This window comes from Lacerta agilis, chromosome 2 (genome assembly GCF_009819535.1).
Source record: "Lacerta agilis isolate rLacAgi1 chromosome 2, rLacAgi1.pri, whole genome shotgun sequence".
NCBI classification, from domain to species: Eukaryota; Metazoa; Chordata; class Lepidosauria; order Squamata; family Lacertidae; genus Lacerta; species Lacerta agilis.
In genome coordinates this window covers 96,902,294-96,927,181 of record NC_046313.1, presented here as the reverse complement: position 1 = coordinate 96,927,181, position 24,888 = coordinate 96,902,294, and the positions used below count along the sequence as shown (strand labels likewise).

The window sequence follows — 24,888 nt, the reverse complement described above, 5'->3', positions numbered from 1 at the left end:
ACAGCCTGATTTTCCTGAGGCATTCATAAATCCGAGGCTGTGCATATGTCCACACAGATGCTCAGTAATGAGAGTAACGGGCTTTGATTCCAAAAACCCAACCGTATTGGAAACCTGAATAGGAAAATGGAAGGTTACATCTACCCAAAAATATTAGAAATAAGGGCCGTTCAGAGCTTAGGTTAAAAAGAAGAGGGAAGTGCAGAGAAGATACTCCAGGATTTAGAGGAGATCTGAAGGACACTTCCCCCAAACCTCTTATAACTGGGGAGCAGCAGTGTGCCAATTAAACTTCCCCCTAGTGGGCGAAAATGATGAGTTTCCTGAAGCAAAACTGCTAAGTGACAATGAATCACTTATTTGGCCGTGCCAAATTTTAACGTTGTGGAACTTGCTTGCAATCTCCTCCTGGCTTGTCAGTAGAGCCAACCTCCCCAGCTGCTTCTGCTGCTCCTCCTCCTCCTGCCATCAATAGGATTTTAATTTAATCTAATTTGGCCTCAACTTTCTAGCCAAAGTTGCTCCTAATGAATTCTCCAAGAGCTGATGCCAGGGTTGGTGTCGTGAACAGAGCATTTGGCGAAGACTTTACAGCGCAATTACTTGGAAATAAGTTCCACTGAAATCAGCAAGACTGTCTTCCAAGAAAGCATGCTTAAGATTGGATTCTTACAATGAGAAGGAAGATTCAAGTTCAAATCCCAGTGCGGTTATAAAGCACAACTGTTTGGATTAAGCTTTGTCTCCAGATCACTTAGAGCAAAAACCCTAGGCTTGTATCCTCACTCCTGAGATTCTCCTATACTTTTCTCACAGAGGGGAGAAATGGAGTAGGTCAGAGGTTTTCAACCTCTTTGTGTCCATGGCTCCCTTGACCAATTACATTTTTTTCTGTGGCTCCCCTGTGGGGCTCAGTAGCCCAGTTATGTCACCCCTTGCCCGCACATCTGGCAGTCTCTCACCCTTTTTTTTGAACACCCTCCTTTGTAGATTGTTCCCTCAGCCTCCTCTCCCCTCTCCTTGGGAGTCCTCCAGGCAGCTGCTGCCACCGCCCCTGATCTCTGAGCTGCCCCCCCCCGCCCCAAAGAGAGGTGCCTCCTCACACTGCCCCACAGGGGCCTGGGGCTTGCCTGTCCATTCCCAACAGCAAGGGCTGGCAGCCAGGCTAGCTGGGCTCCCTCACCTGCTTGCTTGCTTGCTTGCTTGCTTACTCTGAGGCCACCTCAGCTTCTGACAACCATCACCCTCTCGCGAAAAGGCACCATTCGCCTGGGGAGCTTGTAGCCAGGGCTGCTGCAACAAACAGCTGTGCAAGCCTTTGGGAGGCAGAGATGTGAGAAGGCATCAAAGGAGGGAGGGAGGGAAGGAAGGAAGGAAGGAAGGAAGGAAAGAGGGAGGGTCAGAGGCCGGTGTTGCCCGTGGCACCCCTGACCACTATTGAAGGTACCCCAGGGCGCCACAGTACACTGATTGAAAACCACTGGAAAGTTAAAGCTCAGAAGCCCACAAACATTGACTTGTTGTACCAGCTATCCTCTGTAGTCATTTTGGGAGTGTTTTCAGTAGTTAAATAAGTAGTGTTTTCATGAATATCCTCTCTCACACCTTGAGGGTGGCAGGGCATCTGTTTTGCCTGCAGAAGGTTCAGTTCCTGGCATCTGCAAGGCAGGGTTAAAAGAGACCCTTTCTGAAACCTTGGAGAGCAGCTGCCGGTCAACATGGACAACCCTGAAGTAGATAGACCAAAGACCTGACTGCTTCCTACGCAGAAGGCCAGAGGGGGAGATTTCTCTCATGAGTGCTGGGATACAGGGGAGATCAGACTCCAGCTTCCTCTCCCCTTCTCCAAACCGTAACATAAATGAGAGCTCAAAGGAGGGAATGGGCTGGTGTGTTAATTTGTGGGTACCTGCCCTGGGAGATCCTGTGTGTTCACACAACACCAACAAATCACAAGTTTTTATCCTTGATTACAAACAGATGACAATTATTTCTTCTTCTTCTTCTTCTTCTACTACTACTACTACTACTACTACTACTGCTATTACCGAAAACACGTGCAGCACCACCCGTGTGCTACACCAGAGAACGAAAGCTTCCCTGAGCTATACACATAGTCATACTCACATCTACTTTCCCCGTTTTCAATAAAAGTCAAACTACAGAATGAGAAGAGGCACGTGTTTAAGCTATTGTGCACAGCACTTCATACTTCAGTTGGAAAAGTCGATGTCTGAAATCAACCCACATTTTATTTCATTTCATTAAAAAACAACATACATAAATAAAACCAGCATAACAGAAAGCCTTTCCCCTATGCACACAGATTCATGTATTTATTTGTTTTTAATATGGAGTAGCACTGAAACAAGCATTCCCTCACTTGGGGCAAAGTCCAGCCAGAGCTGCAGCAGATGGTCCTCATGATCCTGTCTCTTGGCTCTGACACTAGAATTTGACGTTGCACGACATAATTGGCTGCAGGAACTGGAGAGGAGGACAGAAAGGGATGTTTGGCTTCCTTAACAGCAGCCAGTTAAGTGCTCCTTGGGACCTCAAGCAGACACTCCAAAAGCAGGTGGAGTCCACTCATGCTGGTTTCCTCCCCTGTCCGTCTCCTTGCCGAGTTCCACAATGGCAGCACTGGGAAGTAAAGAGGAGGAAGGTGGCATCCAAGGTCACCCCCTGGACTAGATAGAAGAAAGGTAGAAGGCAGGTGGAGGTCGGCTGTGGCTGGTGGGGCAGTGCCCCATTTGTCCTAATGGACCAGCTGCCGCTGTTAACAGCACAAACTGCCTGGTTTTTAGGTTAGCTAAAGTATGTTAAGGAAATAAATACTAGGCAGAGTTGAGTTGTGAGGGAGGGCATCAACATTTATGTAAGCGCTGAAATTTGCACATATTCCCCCCCCCTCAAAAATAAAACAAACGGGGTGTGTTTTTCCCTCTTCAGGAAGCAGTGCCCTCACTCTGAACTGGCTGTGTTTGCTTCATCATGTAGCCCCAAACCCGATTGGCTGCATTGTGCCACTACATTCACTACGAAACCCCTGATTGGCTTGGATTTCCCACGCCATTAGATGAATGGTGCCACAGCAGGAGCAAATAAGGGAAACAACAGCAGAGAATAGGAATATATAAAAGTGGCTGTTAGGTCTATTGGGGAGGTTTTGGAGAAATACGGCATTTCTTCCAGTAACATCCCACCCAAAGGGCATTGCTTTCCACCGGAAAAAAATCAAACCAGATAAACACTTGGCATAGCCTTAATAGTAATGCAAACTAGGCAATGAAGTGCACATTTATATACCCTTTGGAAGCAATGTGCAGCTGACCTGGAAGTACCAAATGCAGTCAGAAAATCCTTATATTCCCAGAAATTCTTTTCCATATAGGAGAAAGGGGTGTGGAGCAGCAGACTGCCACCTGGTGGATCTATTCTGATACATTAATCTCAATTCACTCAACTTTCTCTCTCTCTCTCTCTCTCTCTCTCTCCCTTTTATTTATTTATATATATATATTGAAAAAAATGCCATGTGAAGCTGATCCTTGAAATAATGATAGTGGTACAAAGCACAGGCAAAGGTTTACTCTCAAGGCAATCCATTTGTTAGTATTTCTCATTCTATAGAAAAGGAGCCTCTTAGCACAGCTTATCTTTTCTCTATTACCACTGGGGGAGTGAATGCGATAAAATTGCATCAGGCAGAAACGCCACCAGGCTGAAATTGCAGGGCAGAGCAAATAGAATCTTCTAACTCACAACACAAGCAAGAGCCTTCCCTGAAATCTGACGAGCAGCAAGCACAAAGAGGGCCAGGAGAGAGGCAAGTGATAGCATCCCACTAGGGCTCAGCGAAAGGGCTGCTTGCATGTGTATACATATCAGCATGCAATGATGCTCTTAGCATTCCCTTCCAACAGTCTGTTGCATTTCAAAATACATCTGACAACAGAGTCCGAATCCAATAAATAATGCCATAATCCTGGATTGCATAAATTTATGTGTGTACATACACATACATACATACAAACATACATATGCATGCACACGTGTGCGTACACACACACACACAATGTGCCTCTTTTCACCAAATATTGTAGATACCGTTAATTTCAACAACTGGGCCAAGAAGGCACTGAATGTGGTCCTCTCAAAACAGGGGTAATTTGTGGGGTCCAAGTAAATAATAACAACAACAACAATAATAGTTGTTGTTGTTGTTGTTGTTTTATTTGTACCCCAGCCACTCTGGGCAGCTTTCAATATATATAAAATAATAATAAAACACTGAACATTAATTGGCTAATTAAACAATCTACGGTCTTTTAAAATGAGGGAAAGGGCATTTGGTTTCTTTCGTTACTATGTTATGTATTTTTGTGTTTTCATATTGTAGACTGTAATCCTTGGATGAAGGGCAGTATAGAAATTTAATTACCGTAAGTAATAACAACAGTAATAGTGATAAACTATTGGGGCAGGAAAGGACGCTGGTTTTTACATCAGGCTTATGCACTATAGTGGGTGTCTTCCTGTTTCCCCAATTACTTGTCCAGGAGGGGCATCGTAGCTTAGCTAGGCAGGAAGAGCAAAAGTCCTTCTGGCAGCCAGCCACCTAGAAAGCTCTTGCTCTTCCTGTCTGGCTAAGCAGCATCACTCCCAATTCCTTGCATAAGGAAGGGGGTTACAGGAAGCCACCACTGCCACACCTTATCTCACAAAATACACATATAGTAAACATGCTCTGTTCCCCCTTCAACATTATTTTTTGGGGGGGCGGGCGTTCCCACCTTGAAAATTGGTAAAATACCTCCCTTAATTCTCTCCAGTGAGTTGGGAAGCATGTTGGAAGAGACACACACACTTCAAGGCGTAATTGCAAGTGCAGCTCAGCAACAGTGGAACAAGCTTCCCATAATTATTATAGAGTTTTTCTTTCTCCAAATCCTATGATTTCTGCATGACCGAGGGTGCCCTCTATCATCTCACACATCTCAGGGAGCACAGGCAACTTTCTGCAATGTGTTGGGAGTGCATCTTATTGCAAAACGCCCGTTGTAAGGGATGTTTGAAAGCACGGAATATTTAAAAGGCCACAAGACACTGGCTCTCGAATCACATAATGGGCAAATCCTTTGTAACGCACTTAAGTACTTTGAGGATAATGCTCAGCCTCAACCGAAACATACTGCTCTGAAAGGCTGGGTTCTGTCTTGGGCCCAGTCTTATTCAACATCTTTATCAATGACTTGGATGATGGGCTTGAGGGCATCCTGATCAAGTTTGCAGATGACACCAAATTGGGAGGGGTGGCTAATACCCCAGAGGACAGGATCACACTTCAAAATGACCTCAACAGATTAGAGAACTGAGCCAAAGCAAACAAGATGAATTTTAACAGGGAGAAATGTAAAGTACTACACTTGGGCAAAAATAAAAATAAAAATAAAAATGAAAGGCACAAATACAGGATGGGTGACACCTGGCTTGAGAGCAGTACATGTGAAAAGGATCTAGGGGTCTTGGTAGACCATAAACTTGACATGAGTCAACAGTGTGATACAGCAGCTAAAAAAGCCAATGCAATTCTGGGCTGCATCAATAGGAGTATAGCATCTAGATCAAGGGAAGTAATAGTACCACTGTATTCTGCTCTTGTCAGACCTCACCTGGAATACTGTGTTCAGTTCTGGGCACCACAGTTCCAGAAGGATACTGACAAGCTGGAACGTGTCCAGAGGAGGGCAACCAAAATGGTCAAAGGCCTGGAAACGATGCCTTATGAGGAACGCTTAGGGGCTGGGTATGCTTAGCCTGGAGAAGAGAAGGTTAAGGGGTGATATGATAGCCATGTTCAAATATATAAAAGGATGTCATATAGAGGAGGGTGAAAGGTTGTTTTCTGCTGCTCCAGAGAAGTGGACACGGAGCAATGGATTCAAACTACAGGAAAGAAGATTCCACCTAAACATTAGGAAGAACTTCCTGACGGTAAGAGCTGTCGACAGTGGGATTTGCTGGCCAAGGGAGTGTGGTGGAGTCTCCTTCTTTGGAGGTCTTTAAGCGAAGGCTTGACAGCCATCTGTCAGGAATGCTTTGATGGTGTTTCCTGCTTGGCAGGTGGTTGGACTGGATGGCCCTTGTGGTCTCTTCCAACTCTATGATTCTATGATTCTACAGGTGGAATCTACACACATATTAAAAAAACTGAAAATGCTCGCCATCTCCATCTAGTGTCACATTTGTATACTGCACTTTACAGCACGCTTAAAACGTTTTATTTGCAGCTATATAGCTGAGTCCTGAGAGTCTGTTCACTCTGAATGTTCAAGAGGTTGTCACTTCCTGAATTGAGGTGAAACATTAGGATGCAAGATCCTGATTATTTAGGGGTGTGTAATTATTCACTGATGTAGCACTTGTCTTTTTATAGTTTGCTTTTACAAGGAAAAAAGGTTAACAGAAATCACGTTTTCATATTTTTTCACGGAATATTCCCCCCCCCCCCATTTAAATATATCTTTTGCTCCTTATCGTAACACTAACATTGTCTAGCTAAGTTCTTTGGCTGCATTTATAGATTTATACAGGTTTATTTCACCCTGGTGCAGCACTTCTAAGCATTCAAAGGAATTTACTATCTGTAATATCTCCAGGCTTCGAAGGATCTCAGACACTGTGAAAACCTCCACTGCTGTGAGCCGGCTGCAGCGCTGATGCCATCTCATATCCTGTTCTCAACCTAAAACCTCCTTGAAGGCCTGTGGAATACCTCCCTGACTGGAAATCCATTGAAATCTTCACTTCCTGTTTCCATTACAAGCTTTCTCCACTCTAGGAAGCCCCTGGCTGCCAAGGAAAGCAGTCTTAAAGCAGCCTTCCCTAATATTGTGCCCTCCAGATCTTGTTGGACTATGACTCCCATCATCTCAAGGTTGTGGGTTCGTGCCCCATGTTGGACAAAATAGCTGGACTAGGTAACACTGATGGTCCCTTCCAACTCTACAATTCTATGATTCTATGATCTCCAACCACTGCCCATTCTGGCTGTGCCTAATATGAACAGAAGTTCAACATCTGGAGGGCCACAGGTTACCCACCTCTGCCCTAAATGGTGTAGACCCAGGATACTTGAATAAGTTTCTCCCTTGCATCAAGATTTTCAGAGAAGGACTTGCTCAGTGTGACTTATTTTGTGGAAGCATCTCTGCCTCTCACCTTAGAAGGCATGTCTGGCCAACTCTCTTTAGCAGATTAGTCAACATCCTCCTGCATAATAAGATTTTTATGTTGATGAAGAACGAACAAGACTGGATGTTTTCTCTTCTGGTTTTTGAAGATTTTGTTTAGATGGCTGTTGCGATGGCTTTTTAATGGTCTGACTGCATTTTTACTGTTTGAATCATTGTGAGCTGCTGTATGAGTCTTTAAATAAGGGGAGCCTTATTTAAAGACTTATTTTTGGCTGAACAACTCCCAGCATCCATCTGTACCATTTGGCCATGCTGACTGAGGCTGAAGGGGCTTAGAGGTTCCTTATCCCACCCCCTTAAATAAACAAACAGATAGATGCACATCTAAAATAGTCAAGAGAAGAGGTATGATGGCAGCCTGCTCTATTCATGCCCCTTCTCCAATTTCCCATTTATTTTCACCCACCAACAGAGCAGAGCCTGGATAATGTACGGTAGAAGCCTCTTCAGATTCTTGCTGGCTCCCCTAACATCTTCAGCATTGTCTTTAGTATTCTTAAACTGGGGAGTTCCAAGCCCCAAAATGGCAGACAGAACTGCAAACCACAACTTAACTGCAACCCAAACCTCTACAGAGAGAGCCAGTTTGGTGTAGTGGTTAGGAGTGGCAGACTCGTAATCTGGGGAACCGGGTTCGCGTCTGCACTCCTCCACATGCAGCTGCTGGGTGACCTTGGGCTAGTCACACTTCTCTGAAGTCTCTCAGCCCCACTCACCTCACAGAGTGTTTGTTGTGGGGGAGGAAGGGAAAGGAGAATGTTAGCCGCTTTGAGACTCCTTCGGGTAGTGAAAAGCGGGATATCAAATCCAAACTCTTCTTCTTCTACATCAGGCATGTCCAACAGGTAGATCATGATCTACTGGTAGATCACTGGACGTCTGTGGTAGATCACCGGTAGATCAGTGGCTCCCCCCAAAGAAGCTAAAAAACTTTGGTTCCCCTAAAAGAAGCTCAACATCTTTGCCCTGCACCCCTAAAATGACCTGAACCACCAAAAATAGGCTTTCCTTCTTTAAAAAAAAGCTCAGTGTCACTTTCCTCTTCCCTAAAGCTCAACAACTTTGACCTGAATCCCCAAAAGGGGGTAGATCACTGCCAGTTTTTAACTCTATGAGTAGATCACTGTCTCTTGGAAGTTGGCCACCCCTGCTCTACATGAACCAATCCTAGAAGGCCATCTGCAGAAATCACATCTTATACCACCAGCCCTACTTGGGTTATCCAGCTTGTCAGTGTTGGTCCAACCATGAGGCAGAGTGAGAAAGCCACCTCAGGTGGAAAATGCTATAGACCAAGCCATGTGTGCCCTGCATCCACCAAGATAGCCTTCTGCTCTCAGGTGCATGGGAGGATGGTGTTGTTGAAGCAAGAATCAACCACCAGTCTGGAACAGGAAGGGATACCACTTTGTCCTTTGCCTCAGGCAGCAAAATGTATTGGGCTGGCCCTGCAGCTTCTCAATATTAATTTAAAAAAAAACAACACAACCCCAAAACACCTCACTAACCAGATTGCATTGATGGGTCTTCCCTTGAGAGAAAGCAGTTGCATCTAGGGAGGTCTCCAAGGCTGTAAGGAAGTGGCCAGTTGCTTATGAAGATGTTAATTTTTAATAGTCTATAGCAGAGACACTGTGAAAGATTCACAGGCGGGACCTGCCAGGAGGAGTGAGCTGAAACAGGCCTGTGTTGCTGAAAAGGTTTACCCCAACTAGGCTGAGGCCAAACGCCACGCTGCGGTAAAAACACACACGGTACAAACAAAGTCACTCCTTTAGGGACTGCCATGAATGAAAGGGTCTGAGGCGTCAGGAACGAGTACTGCTCAGCTGCCAGGAAGTCTGTGGGATGTGGCAGCCGGCCCAGTGAAAATGAAGTGCCAGGAACTCCCAAAACAACAGCCATGTGGACTGATATTGGGGATTTTGAATTCTGTTAGACTGGGTTGCCTTATCAGGTCGCAGGATCTGAGAGCAAGCTGACCTTTGCAGATGCCTCTGTCTCCCCTCCCTCCCAGAGCCCCAAGCCTACCATGTATTCAGCGTCACACTTATTAAAGGTATTGCTCCTTTGTACAAGCGCACCATCAATTTCAGCGCTGCGATTTGACTGTTTCATACATTGATCCAGCTGCATCAGATAAGAACCCCAGAGAGAATATTTCACTTGGAACTCCGCTAAGCAGGGTCATTTCATATCAATACTTCTCCTACAGGCACAAATCACTCTATGGTTTCCCAGGATGGTCGCTTATACAGGGCTTGATCAACAACGCACAAAAAACTGCATTGGTTCGAAGAGCAATCTGCATTCTAACAAGCCAGTGGGTTTAAAATAATAATGAGGCAATAACCAAACACAGGGGATCCGTTGCACAATGGAAGTCAAGGCAAATATGAAAGGCCTGACCTGAAAGAGGAGGAACTCTTAAAGTTAGGTTCCAGTTTCTCGGGAAGCTGCTTCCTCAGACTATAATGAGATACCTAGGGAGGTGAGTCAGCCCATTCATTACGAAGTTGGGCAATAGTCCTGGACACATCAGACCTCTTGGTGTCATCACACAGCCACATATTAGCACAACTGCCAAATGTTGGCTGCGTTTCAACAGCTGACAATTTTGCAACTCCCAAAGAGGAGCAGAGAAGGAAGGAAGCATTGTACAGTAGGCTGAAAATTACCACGAGTTCCTTTCTCTCTCCCATCTTGCCTCTGCTTAATGGCTATTGAGAAATTGAACTTGACAGAACATTAAAGATGATTCTTTGCCCCAGCCCTAGCATATGTACGCAAAGGTAAAATGAAAGGGACGGGGAGTCAAATATGGCAGGAATGGAAGACGACCCATCTAGAACCTCAGTACAGGCAGGAGTTGATCTGGCAAAGAGCGGAGGCTATTGCAAAATAGTGCACGGCGCTCATTCAATTACATTTCCCCTTCTTCCATTCCCTGTCCTTTATCCTGCCCTATACATTTAAAACAGTATTACATCACTTTAAACAGACAAGGGTTTCCCCCCCCCCCAAAGAATCCTGGGAACTGTAGTTTGCTCAGGGTGCAGAGAGTTGTTAGGAGACCCCTATTTCCCTTACAGAGCTACAATTCCCAGCGACAGGAAATCTGTGGGCAGATTGCTGCGACATTCAAAGCTGCCTCAGACTAAGCCAGTTGGACTACAACTCTGAGGCTGGTTGGGGCTTGTGGGAACTGTGGTCCAAAAGATCCAGAAAGCACCAGGTTGGTGAGTGAGAACTGGGAAGCAGTTGTCCACTTTTTCAGACTAGAGTTTTGCCCATTTCCACCCTGGAGATGCCTGGGGTTGAACACAGGACCTTCTGCACTCACAACCATGTGCTCTACCACTGAGCTATGGACTCTCCCTGTTGCTAGCCTGGCAGCAAATGGGTTGGATGTCTCAGCCAGGCAATAGAAACCAGGGCAGGGGAAACTTTTTCATCCCTTCTGGGCAACCTTCAGGGGTGGGGGCACAAGCCCATGGTGGGTGGGGCCTGAGGATGGAGCAACAATTGTCAAGATTGTCTTTCTACAGTGGGCTAGTTTCCACACACCCTTCTCGACCCTCCATGCAGGCAGCCAATATACATCAGAGTTCAAGGGCATATTTCAGCCAGGCTAAACACTCAAGAAGGGCATGAAGCAGGGCTGGTAAAGGATGTGGGGAGAATCCTGAGGGCCAGAGGCTAGAGAGGCTTGGAGGCAGGCTAGGCTGAGAGATTGTGAGTGGCCTGATGTAATCAAGTGAGCTTCATGGAGGAGTGAAGATTTGAATCTGGTTTTATCCCGAAACAACAGCAGCTACGAAACATTAGCTCTTGAATTATCTCTCTCTTTGGGCTATGTTTACGCAGTGAAGTGCTTTCTCTGTGAGTTGTGCTTTTATTTGTTTTCAGCCATGCAATGACTGCTATGTGCCCAGACTCTATAAGACCTAGATGTTTAAGTAAACGAATAGTTCTAACAGTGAGAGAGAAACAAGGGACCAAAAGCATCAGGCCTCTTAATCACCTTCAGCCGCATTCCTCATAACCTTGCATTTATCTGAACTTAATTCCCAGTTACTTTTATGACCAAAGTGATGGCAGGGCCCCCGAAAGCCTTTCTGGAAATAATATTATAAAGCCGGAGCATTTCTGGTTCTGTCCCTCTGTGCTTGGCCTTCAGCCAAAAGATAAAGGGATCAGAAAGCAGAACCTCCTCCAAGTGGAAATTGGAAAAGGGGTGTGTGAGGGGGTGGGTGATTACCTTGTTGCCATTTTGAAAGAAAATTCGGAAATACAAAATTACTGGATTCACAGCTGAGCAACTACTGACAGGTGAAAACATCCTACTTATCTTCTCATTGCCACAGGCTTCCTGGCTGAGATGGGCGGAAGCAAACAAAGCAGAGGTGGTCCAACTCTGCCCCATTGGTGCCTTCAACACCTTCTACACCACACCTATTTTATTTTTTAAAAAAGTTGGTTAATGGTAATGTGGGGACAACGACAGTGGTATTCAACCTCAAAGGTGTTGGTTACAGAAGGCCCGGGGGTGGGAGGCTAAGTCTTTTGCACCAAGCTCCAGGCCCCATCTGCCCCAGACATTTAAAGCGCTGACATGCCTCTTTAAAATCCCCTTAGCTTCCCTCAAAGAATCCTGAGACCCGTAGCTTGATAAGGCCGCTGAGAGTTGTGGGGGAGACCCCCTATCTCCCTCACAGAGCTGCTATTCGCAAAGTGGTTTAATAGTCAGATCCTTTCTTCCCGAGAACTCTGTGAATTATATAGTTCTGGGAGGGGAGTTGGGGGTCTCCTAGCAACTTTCTGCACACCTTTTAAGAAACATCAGCTCCCACGATTCTTTTGACTGTTTAAAGTGGTACGATGCCGCTTGTAATGCCTAGTGCAGATGGGCGCCTGCAAAGCGCAACACTGCCACCCGTCACCATAATTTGCCCAGGTACGTCAATACCCATAGTGATTAGCGTATGCAAATTTGTGCCATGAGCCTGTGCCCCCAAGTGCTAAACAACACCCATACTTGGTTCAGTCTATGCCGCCCCAATCTGCTCACCCGTTCTCAGGTTTGAAAACAATAAATTTTATTTTACGCCCCCAGATGTCTTTTAAAAGTGTCCATCTCCTGGCCTAAAAGCTGTTTTCATGGGCATTACCTCTCTCTCTCTCTCTCTCTCTCTCTCTCTCTCTCTCTCTCTCTCTCTCTCTCTCCCCGTGTGTGTGTGTGTGTTTTGGGCCTCGTGATCATCAAATGCCCGACTTTTGGAAGTGCCATTAAGGGTTCCCATATGGCAGAGAGCAAACACACTAGCCTAAACAGCCGGCAAACTTAGCAGGAACTGTCACAGATTCCTAATGGCAACTCAAAACACACCACTGTGTGCATTCAGCAGATGCCATCATTTCAAGTGCACTTTTTTGGGGGGAAGGGGGGGGATAAAGAAAGGCTAGAGAATGACGGATCTCTAAATACACCCTGTGATTTTTAATTCCGTAGCAGTTTGTATAGCATGAGTGTGCTTTTAAAGGCTTGCACCGCTCCGTGGGTTATCTTGTGTGGTTTTTAATTATGCTGTTCAATTGCTTTTCCAGCTCAGCGAGATAGCATGCAGTCATCCCATCTCAATGGATTCCTTTATAGCCACTTAAATAAGCAGAGGAGTCTGCCTCAGAAAGAAGGCATTCTATCTTTCACATTCAGGTTTTATTTCTGAACAGAGTAGCCTCTCTACTCTTTTTTTTTTTTTTTTTGCAGATAGCTGTATGCAGTCTAGCTGAACACAGGAAACTACATTTTCAAGCTGGCACAGTCCAATGGGAATGGTATATAATTAAAACACATGCAAGACAACCCGTGCTGCAGAGCAAACTTACAGAAAGGCACATAAGCTGAACGGAAGGTGCAGAAGATCCTAGGTTCAATCCTGACATCTCCCGATAGGGCTCAGAACGTCCCCTGTCTGAAACCCTGAAGAGCTGCTGCCAATCTGCGTAGACAATACTGAATTAGCAGGGCCATTGCGCTGACTTAGTTGAAGGCAGCTTCCTAACAGCTCAGTGGGTTACAGTATGGTGCTCATAATGTCAAGGTTGTGGGTTCGATCCCTGTACGAGTCAGAACTGCATATTCCTGCATTGCAGGGGGTTGGACCAGATGATTCTCAGGGTCCCTTCCAACTCTACAATTCTATGATTCTAAGCCTCGTTTTCTGTGCTGCGTAGCAAGAGGCTAGGGGTACAGGTGTGTGCGCTGGACATGGTGCAAGTGATATCCCCCCTTGCACTAGTATAACAGCAGCAACCCTAGAGTCTTCGTAGCAACGCAGATTCTACATCACCTATCCCGATCTTCCTGATCTCCAGATGTTCTGAACAGCAACTCCTATTGTAGCCCCAGGTAGTATGGCCAATGACCAGGCATGACAAGAGTCCTGGCCCCAAACATCAGGAGGGTGCACCCATCACAATTATTCTGATGCCCGAGAGCAAAAGGGTGATGAGGCTAGGAATTAGACCTGGACATTGTGCAAAAGTCTTATCTGGAATCAAGAGGTTGCCATTGCTCTGAGCTGACACCAAGCCTCCCTCCCAGCCCAGAGCAATGATTACATCCATTACTCCTCTTCCTCAAAGCTAATTATACTGTTTTATACATTCCATTGTGCTCCGGCAATTTTTTTTGGGGGGGGGATTATTTTACAAGGAATTGCTACATACATTTTGGAGTCATGGTAGCCTTGATTTAAAGCCCATTAGGACATGGTCAGTCTTCATTTGCAAAGAAGTGGAAGACCACATGTCAGAGCTCTCCTGTTACCAAGGGAGAAAATGGAAGGGTTTCTACCATGCTTTGGGATATTAGAAGGCTTCAGAGTCTTTTTAATATGGTAATTATTTCAAAATTCAGTATCCCTCGAGACAGCCTGGACTTACCCATCTGTGAAAGCAATGAGAAAAAGTGTGTGTGTGTGTGTGTGTGTGTGTGTGTACTCTAAACCGCTTAGGGTTCCGACAAGAAGGAACCAAATTTTATTTTAAAAAGTAAATATAACTGGCAAACTAAACAGAGTTGTATTGCTTTGGTACAGCAAAAACTCATTGCAAGAAGAGAAAGCCGAAACCCCAAAAAGAGGGTATTGTGGCAAGCGCTGAAAACTAACCAGCCTTGACTTTACGATGCATCCAGCTCACACATCAAAATCATAGCACAAGACTCTGATAACGTCTCTCTTAAAGGCTCATGACATGCAAGATGAAATAATCACCGATTAAAGGGAAGTAGGACAAGTTAAGGGGGGAAGTGAGACAGAACTACAAGGAGTGATGGCTCTTAAGTGGTGGGAATAACGAGTCTTGCTTTATTTATTGCCTTCTTGGCACATCCCAGTCGATGGAAGTAGAAAAAGGCAAACGACCGGATTAAAAACCTCGACATGGCCACAGGTTGTGCTGATGTGGCCTTTTCAAACTAAGCTTTAAGGAAACACAGAAAAATAAAAGCGACAGAAAGAAAAAACCAAGCCGGGCTCTCTAACCATCTCCGTTCAGCAATTACAGGGATCCGGCTGTTTCTAAAGAAAACAAAGGTGTGAGATGACACTCTGTGTGTCAAGGGCCTTTTGTCTACCTTCTAAGGACTGCAAAAAGGGGAGGAAAATAAAAAAAGGGGGGGGAGACACTAGTCACGCTAAAAATATCATCTGCTAGAAGTCTGAGTCATCAACAGTTCGCTTCAAAATCCCTAAAGGTCTTAAACACTCTGGGGCACAAATGACCATGAAGTAAAATTAACTCTGACAGATGTTTGTAGGGGGTGGGGTGGTGGAGACTCCCCCCGCCGCCCTTTGCAATTATTTAAAAGAAGATCAAGTTGCTTAAGTATTTTTCTTCTGACTTCCTGGCGATTTTAAATGCCCAGGCTAGCAATTAACTATTTCAGTGAACAGCAGCACTGTCTGACTCCCAAGGCAGAGAGATGCAGACGTACGCGCAAAACTAAAGTGTGTTTCAGAATTACATTTCAGCTGGCGGCATCCACAGCTATACGGTTCGCTACCTTATTATATACCCTACAGAGACGTAAACCACAAAGCATCATCGCTTACCTGCTCCGGCCGCCTCCAAGTCCAGATTTCGGCAAGTTTTTTTTTTTTTTAAATTTTAAATTTTAAATCCACCAAGCCCCTCCAACCCCCACCGCTGGGGCGGGGTCTTGCTTTTAGTTTACTTTCCTTTGGTGCACGTTTGCTTGCAAAAGCCCAGGGAACACTGCAGCATGGTGAAGTATCTTGTTTTCTGTTTTTGCAAAGGGGGGGGCACCCAATAACACTGTTGATAGGCTAGTGGTGGGAGGATTTCTTGAAATGAGCAGCAGCAGACTTCTCTCTCTCTCTCTGGTCAAATCCTTCCAGGAGACACGCACGCACTTAAAAACCTAGGGTGGCTTGCAAGGAAAAAATCTGCTGTGCAAACCATGAGCAAAGGAAAACTGCTATTTCTGTTGTGCGTTTGCATAGGCTTGGGAGAGCTTAACGTTGCCTTCCTCGGAATTCCAGCTTGGCGAAGGGATTCTCTCCCTTTCTCTCCCCTTCTCTTCCTCCCACCTTCCTTCCTTCCTTCCCTTCCTTTCACCCTGTCAGTCCATCTCCTCCCTTGCAGCCGCCCAAGTGACTCCAGCAGAGCCCCAACTCCGGGTTTACTGAGTGACCCTGGGAGACAGCGGAGCCTGCATCCAATCCGCAGTCCCGCCTCCCTATCCGAGCCGGAGACACATTCAGTTTGCTCCGTGCAGCCCCATCGCGGCGCGTTCGCTGGCTCGCCGGGCTGGGAGGCTTCGCTGTTGCAGTGCTCGCCTCTGCTGCATGCTAATGAGGCGGTGATGTCAGCAAGTCAAAGGCGCTACATCTGGACAGTTCAGCGAATGGCCCGCCGGCCAGCGCCTGGGATTTATATCTATATGCAAATCAGGCTGCTCTTTGCAAATCAATACGCCGTCTCACTCCCCCCCCCTTTTTTTTGCACGGCCAAGAAGAAGAAAATCTTTTTTTAACATGTGCATGATAAGTTATGGGAGTTGCCCAGTTCTCTCTCCACGAGCAAAACGACACGGTTTTATCTCTGCACATGAACGGCGAGAGTGTTGGACGCTGAGCCCACCTCGCTTTGTCTAAGCCAAGCCACTGTCTCCAGTTATTTGCCAGTTTGCCCAGTAGCAATCCACTCCTAGGCTTGGAGAATAAACGGAGCCCTCCATCTGCCCTCCTGCAGCCTCAACATTGGCCTGCCTGGAATCCTTTCCTTCCTACAGGTGTTCAAATGCAAGGTCAGGTATTTCACCTGTGTGGCCAACATTGGTGGGAACTTGCCAGAATCAGGCCAACTTAGAGCGAAATTCTAGGGATGGTTTCAGTTGGACAGTTGTTGTTGTTGTTCAGTCGTTCAGTCGTGTCCGACTCTTCGTGACCCCATGGACCAGAGCACGCCAGGCACGCCTATCCTTCACTGCCTCCCGCAGTTTGGCCAAACTCATGCCAGTAGCCTCGAGAACACTGTCCAACCATCTCATCCTCTGTCGTCCCCTTCTCCTTGTGCCCTCCATCTTTCCCAACATCAGGGTCTTTTCCAGGGAGTCTTCTCTTCTCATGAGGTGGCCAAAGTACTGGAGCCTCAACTTCAGGATCTGTCCTTCTAGTGAGCACTCAGAAGGACAGATCCTGAAGTTGAGGCTCCAGTACTTTGGCCACCTCATGAGAAGATAAGTTGGACAGTATTTACTGACAAAATTCACAAATACCTTTCTATCCCTTAGCCACAGATGACAACTTCCCAAGCACTTGTATTTTATTTTCATTTTTTATATGTATTAAACATATAATTATAGACTTGGGAAGGAACCCCAAGGGTCATCTAGTCCAACAGGAATCTGAGCTAAAGCATCCAAGAGACATGACCACCCAACCTCTGCTTAAAGACCTCCAAGGAAGGAGAGTCCACAACCTCCAGAGGGAGTCCATTCCACTGTTGAACAACTCTTGCGTTTTCCCGATGTTTAGTCAGAATCTCCTTTGTTGTAACTTGAATCCACTGATTCAAGTTCTACCCTCCAGAACAGGAAAAAAACAAGCTTGCTCCATCTTCCATGTGACAGCCCTTAAGATATTTGAAGTTAGCTATCATATCATATCATATCATATCATATCATATCATATCATATCATATCATATCATATCAATCTCCTCTCAGTCTCCATACCCAACATACCCAGCTCCTTCAACTGTTCCTCATAAGGCTTGGTTTCCAGACCCTGGATCATCTTGGTTGCCCTCCTCTGCACACATTCCAGATTGTCAATATCCTTCTTAAACTGTGGTGCCCAGTATTGGATCGGTGTGGTCTGACCAAGGCAGAATAGAGCAGTACTATTACTTCCCTTGACTGGGGCACTATACTTCTGTTGATGCAGCCTAGAATCACATTCACTTTTTTTGCTGCTGCATCACACTGTTGACTCATGTTAAGTTTGTGGTCCATTAGGATGCATGGCAAGCCAGGTGACACCCCCGCCATCTTGTATTTGTGCAGCTGGTGTAAGTGCCGAACCTGACATTTGTCCCTACTGAAATTCATTTTGTTAGGTTGGGCCCAGTTTTCCAATCTGTTAAGGTCATCTTGCATCCCGATTCTGGGCAGAGTGTTCAGTGGGACTCAGAGGGAAGAAAGATGGAGAACTTGGGTGAGAGTTGCAGGAGGAGGAAAAGAGAACCCAGAGAGGAAGGAGGCAAAAGGGAAAGCAGTGAGCCAAGGGAGAGAGGGAGGCAGGAAAGCAGGCAAACAGGCAGACCAATGGAGGAGGAGGAAGAGGGGAGGAGGAGTAGAGCACTGGCGGGCCACGAAAGGTGACGAAAAGCAAACTTTTTGAGTTTCTGGTCCACATACTCTCCTGGCTTCAGAGACTCTGATATATCTCCTTGCCAAGTCCTACACAGTAGGTAGGCCTCTGAGTATGGGCAGCCTCAAAACTCCCTGGTTTTGTGCCACAGTTGCTAACCTTGTTTGTTTGCGCTAGCAAGGAATACGTATCGCAGAACTGCTATAGGCCCGTATGGAGATTGTCATGAGCAACGGTTCAAGATTTCTCAGCAATGGCATCAAGGACTTTGAGAATGAGCGCTGGGTTTGGAAGCAGGGCAGGACAGACATTGCTGGTCCTCGTTAAATCAAAGTATGGAAACCGATGCTCCTATAAAGGGTTTGCTAAATGTTCCCAGTGGGAAGAAACGGCAGAAAGGAGAGCCAGCTAATGGTGTGGCTTGAGTGCTGACTAGGGGGAAACAACAGTCGGCTGGCCCACTTACGGTGCCACAGACGCAGCTACCAGCATGGCGGCCAAAGCGGCAAGGAGACGCCCGCTCTGATAGGCAGGGAAACCTAAGGCAGATGGCAGCTCAGCAGGCCAACAGCATTGTACCCTGCAGGCTGGAATGGTTAAGCGTCCTCCTCCAAAACTGCAAGGAGAAAGAACAGGCCAGCTGAATGCCCATCTCTGAGCAGGACTCCGTGAAACATTGGGAAAACACGCTCCGGTTTAGCAAAGCCAACAGAAGATTCCAACATTTGAGAAGAAATGAACTTTCTCCACATAAATTTTCAAATTCCAAGGACATCGAGTATGGTTTCCTTCTCCATTATTTATTCCTCTCTGGCCTTCAGAAGCCAATCAGGTCAGAAGCCAGGAAATGTGGTGTGCTGTGGGATACCCGTTACTTATTACTGTGGCGTTTTGCTTGCTCGCAGCTATGTTCATTACCTCTTTCATAAACTAGCCCTGGAAATTTGGGGGTGCTGACTTTTTAAGGGTTGACCTACACGCAGAGCTATTTTACGCCCTAGGCAAGTCTAACCACTTGAACTCCCTGCCTCCCCTCCCCCCCAAAAAAGATTTGCTAACTTCAGTTTTCAAAAACAGAGCCCTTGTAGAAAAAAATGAAAACTGCTAAATTTGTTTTAAATCGCAATAGTAAGTAATACAACAATCTTTCTCAAATACGGAAGAAAATGTTTTAGCGCACAAATCATTTCGAATAATCTTGTGGATTGTGATGTTAACAAGTCTCTGAATTGTTTCAATTTCAGACGTATCAAGATCTCAGTTTGCATGCCTTTTCCCTTTGCAAGTTTTGTCACCGATTCCTTCCTGCCTTTGTAGCTCAGTCGGCAGTGCATGTGACTCTTAATCTCAGGTTCCTGGGTTCAAGTCCCACGTTGGCCGAAAGATTCCTGCATTGCAGGGGACTGGACTATAGATGACCTTTGTGATCCCTTCCAACTCGACAATTCTCATGTTTCTGTGATTCTATGTGCTGGTGCTTGGGCATGTTCAGTTGATATAGTTGCCAAGCCAACCAGTCCCTTTTGCAAGATTGCTGAACGTATGTAAGCTGAGAGAACTCTTGAAAATATAAGATAAAATATTATCAGAAATTTATAAAATGTAACAAAAACTAATCTGTATAATGCGGTGGTTCTCAAGAGTCAGTACTGTGCCTCTCTGAGGTCTGCACCCTAAGTGGCTGCCTAGTTGGCCAAATGATAACACCAGCCATTTTTTATTATTATTATTATTATTATTATTATTATTATTATTATTATTATTATTATTATTCCCTGCCCATCTGGCTGGGTTGCCTATATGGGTTCATATCACAAACCCTGGACAAATACACTCAGTACTAATAAATACTTAACCCTTTTCTTCTTTTTCTTTTTTTGTAAACCACCCTGGGAATATGACTGACCGCAAGGCATTATAAAACTACATAGTGAAAATTTCATCGTCAAAACATTCAGTATTGAGCTAAGATAAAAGTTTCTGGTGCCTCCATGAGAAAAATTATATGGATTTACAGTGCAATCCTGTTTCTGTTTATTCAGAAGGAAGTTTTCTCCCTGGTTGTGTGTTTATGACCATAGCCTTAAGCCTGAAAGGCGCAGGGCCAAATCTTCAGGTGATGTTATTCAGCAGAACTTTTTTCTAAAGCCAGTGGAAGGAAAGTTAAGCACATCTGCCAAAATTCTGGACTGTAACATTAACAGGCAACCCAATAAGGCCTTGTTTGGGATTGGAATTGCTTTTTGCCTGTACAGTAGTAAATATAAACGGGGTTTTCCATTGAAATGTCCGCTCCAGGATCTCAAGCTTGCAAAGAACTAGCCAACCAGTCTGCATGTTTAGATGGTGGTCAGCTTGCTTGCTTCTCATTTCTATTTATCCCTTCTTTAATTTGCATATTAATATCTAAAACATATTCACATATAGTATTTGTTCACTGACTGATGATGTTGCTTGATTGGAGGCGGAGGGGATAGTTGTCATACTTTTCTGATGAAAATAGGGACAAACAACAACAACAACAAATTAATTTATACCCCACCCATCTGATTAGGTTGCCCCAGCCACTCTGGACAGCTTCCAACATATATAAAACATAACAAAACATTAAACATTTAAAAACCTCCCTATACTGGGCTGCCTTCAGGTGTCTTCTAAAGGTTGTATAGTTACTCATCTCCTTGGCTCGGGGGCGGGGTCTCATAACTCCATGCCCTCCAAAATTTCTCCGATGAAAATAGGGACATCCTAAGGAAAAGTGGCGCTGTGGGTTAAACCACAGAGTCTAGGGCTTGCTGATCAGAAGGTCGGCGGGTGAGTTCCCATTGCTCGGTCCCAGCTCCTGCCCACCTAGCAGTTCGAAAGCACGTCAAAGTGCAAGTAGATAAATAGGGACCGCTCCAGCGGGAAGGTAAACGGCATTTCCGTGCGCTGCTCTGATTCACCAGAAGCGGCTTTGTCATGCTGGCCACATGACCCAGAAGCTGTCTGCGGACAAACGGCGGCTCCCTCGGCCTATAGAGCGAGATGAGCACCGCAACCCCAGTCAGACATGAATGGACCTGATGGTCAGGGGTCCCATTACCTTTACGGAAAAGTGGGGAATTCTGGGGTCAAATCAGAAATCTGGGACTGTCCCTGGAAAACAGGGACACTTGGAAGGTCTGAGTTGTGTGGCAGGGGAGATTTGGTAAGTCAGGTATTAGCCCTGCTGGGTGGCTTTAATCCTATGGTCTGATACAGCAGCAGCAGCCATAAAACCCACAGAATGAGTCTTAAAGCTGGAGAATCTGGCAAATGTATATAAAGGCAGCTGGACCAAACCCAACCCTGCTTTGAGTGCCAGAGCAGCAGTTGCCAAGGAAAGCACAATGTGATCAGTGGGTGTGCATGGGAGAAAGGAGAAAGGGGGGGGGAAGCAGTGGGGCAAGAAAGGACCCATTTATGCAGGATCCAGTGGGATCTGATTGTGCTAATGTAGGTTTAACTACGTGCTCGCGTCAAGTTGGAGTAGGGCTCTGGAATGGGTCGTTGTTTGGCAAGTAGGCTAGAACTTACTTGCTAAGCACAGGGTGCAATTTCAGAGGTGCGATGCAGAGGCAGATCTACTATGAAAGTGATGAAGCTTCAGGGCCCCTAATCCCAGAGGGCCCCCCCAGAAGCAACTTTAGTCCCTATTGCTTAAAATTTTGGGGTCTAGCAGACCTAAGTTGAGTTGCACAGCTCAAACTGATTAATTTTTTTTTTGGTAAACATTTCAACAATCCCAAAGTTTGATAGTCAGTAGCAGAGATGTTGTAAAGGTGTGGCGATCTGTCGTGGAACAACCCCACTGAAGCTAACAGTGATTATTCAGACCTCGGTGCTGGTTGCGAAGGGGCCAAGGTGCCCCCCATGGCAGTTCAAGCTTCAGGGCCCCAGATATTTAGGTCCACCACTGGCTACACGTATGCCATGACTACAGGTTAACACCACAGGATTTTACCACTGACATGGGGTACTGTGAGGACAAAGACTGAACACAACTATTATTAATCAAACTGCCATGCAAATGTTGCTTGGCATGTCAATCTCTTTAAAATGCAAGGGTTCAATGGGAGGTGAATTGCACCCCATAAAGTAACAATAATTTGTAGTTATGCCTCTATTGCACAAACCCACACTCTCACACATACATGTCTTTGCATGAATCCTGGCTTTCTTCATTGCAGTCTGTTCGGGGAAAGGAGACTGCTTTAGAAACTCAGGCTGTCGTACTTAATCTGGACATAGCACAAGAATTTTGATACATCCTTGCTAAGCCTGCCTGCCAAAACCCCAAAATGACGTATTTTATAGTCAACTCAGCGTACATTAATTAAAGTGTGGAGGAAATGGACCAAAACTCAACCAGGCAAAAGCAAACAAGGGCTTTATGTTTTCAAAATCTTAATTCAAAACAGAAACAAATATAACTTGTTTGGTGCAACAATTTTCCTTGGAAACGTTGCTGAAACCACAGGCATCGCCTCAGACAATGGCTAACAGCCATTTGATAGGACAACTTCTTTTCAGGACTACTTTTTATTAAACAGCCAAGTAAATGCAAGGGACTTCTCTGTATTTCCAAGCCATGAAAATGGGCCAATTGATGAAATGTTCATATTATAAATGGATGTGGATAGTGTTAAATTGTGGTGTTGGATCTGAATGGGCAGCACAGAATGAGGAAGGCATTCACAGTAGCAAGTGGGAGCAGAAAAAAGTTCTCGGTTTCCAACCAACTTCAATTGTACACATTGGTTGGGTTGGGTCATTACAGACTGTGTATATGTTCTTGCTACAGGGGAAGCAAATTTGCCACTCAAATTCAGATTCATGCATTTTCAGTTTTGGGGGGTGAATTTCAGGTTCTGATAGAGGAAAGTGTCCGGATTGAAATTCTGCCAATCATGTTCGGATACTGATGAATTTCAGACCCAGCAGTATTTCGGATTCCGAATTTCATGTTCTCCATTTTTTTAATATTCAGGTTCTGAATTTGGCACACGGAGTTTGCTCAGCCATTTCACTTCAACGCTGGCTCGTTCGATTGTCTGCTTGCATCTGTAGCCAGTCCCACATCACTAGGAGCTAACAGGAAAGGGCCAGAAAGCAATGAAGAAAATAGAAACAGAGTACAAACAAGAAAGGGGAAAAAAGCAAAAAACAGCGAACAGAGAAAGAGTATGAATCAAGTTCTCTACAACAGTTTAGAGCTCCGTAAAGCTGGAAAGGAATTACTGGCGTGTAACAACCACAGAGTTACGTAAGGTCATGAGTTGCACTGGGTGAGGGGGAGGAACAGGAAGCAATTATTTGATTTTTTCATAATACAAGAACTTAGACTCTGGAGCTCATTAGGAAATACGCATTGAAAGCCAGAATAGATTACAGGGTTCACAAAATCGTGAGGCAAATTCATGAGGAACAGTCAGCCAGCAGATGCAGCTATTTATTTGTTTAAGGTATTCCTAAATCCAAGGGCAGATGCTGTGTGATCTGAACCAACTGGGGAAAAGGCCAGCAGCTGACATGGAAGCTGAGCATCATCTCAGTTGTTTACAGCGGGGATGGGGAAAACCTGTGACCCCCCAGCAGGTGCTGGACCACAGCTTCCATCATCCCTGACAATTCTGGTTGGGGCTGATGGAAGCGTTACAACATTGGGGGGGGGGCACTCACATCAGTCTAAAGTCTATTTCTGCATTTGGGGCTTTTTAAATCAGTACAAAAGGCAACTAAAGGGGATACGGCAGAGGTTTATAAAATTATGCCTCGTATGAAGGAAGTGGGTAGATATTAATATTATCTCTCTCTCTCTCTCTCTCTCTCTCACACACACACACACACACACTACTACTACTACTACTACCACTACCACTACTACTAGTATAATTCAGGGTCACCCCGTGAAAATGACTGATGGAAGATTCAGGACAGACAAAATAACATCTTCACACAGCCTGCAATTTACTTCATAGAACTGCAGCCACAAGATGTGACTGGCAGTACCTTATGCCTTCAGCCTTGTGATAAAGCATGCAAAAGATCCCAGCTTCAATCCCTGGCATTTACAGGTAAAGCTGAGAATGCCCCCTATCTGGAACCCTGGAGAGCCACAGCTAGTTAGTCAGTGCATATAATGCTGGAGCTAGATAGACCAAATGGTCTGACCCACAGATTCACAGAATTGGAAAGGACCACAAGGGGCATTGGACAGTGTTCTCGAAGCTACTAACATGAGTTTGGCCAAACTGCGAGAGGCAGTGAAGGATAGGCGTGCCTGGTGTGCTCTGGTCCATGGGGTCACGAAGAGTCGGACACGACTGAACGACGGAACAACAACAACAACAAGGGGCATCTACTCCAACCCCCTGCAGTGCAGGAATCTTTTGGGGCTCGAACCCACGACCCCGAGATTAAGAGTCTCATGCTCTACCACCTGAGGTATCACTGAGCTTCCTTTAGTTCCTTAAAGGGGAATTCATGGAGGAGTGGGCTATCGATGGCTTTCAGTCATGATTGGCTCCATGTTCTGAGCTACTAGACACCAGAAGCAACGTGGAGGACTATAAACTTCAAACCCTGTGTAAGGACTTCTCAGACCCATCGGGTTGTCTGTTGTGGGAAGCAGGATGCCGAAGCATGGGGTGAACCTTTGGTCTGATCTTGTTTGAAAGCAGAGGGAAGAGGGAGGAGAGAATG

The 24,888-nt window shown here is 45.6% G+C and overlaps 1 protein-coding gene across 2 annotated transcripts in view; it reads right to left on the bottom strand.

Annotated features, from left to right (window-relative positions):
- The window catches only part of PRICKLE2 (prickle planar cell polarity protein 2), a 267,148-nt gene that overhangs the window by 98,901 nt on the left and 143,359 nt on the right, over positions 1–24,888 (bottom strand). The window contains exon 1 of one of the 2 annotated variants that reach the window (XM_033141305.1): positions 15,380–15,719. The exons of the other annotated variant lie outside the window; for it this stretch is intronic. The gene's annotated coding sequence lies outside the window, so the exon portion shown is untranslated. Of the gene's footprint in view, positions 1–15,379; positions 15,720–24,888 lie in introns of those variants that run through there. 2 annotated transcript variants of the gene reach the window in all.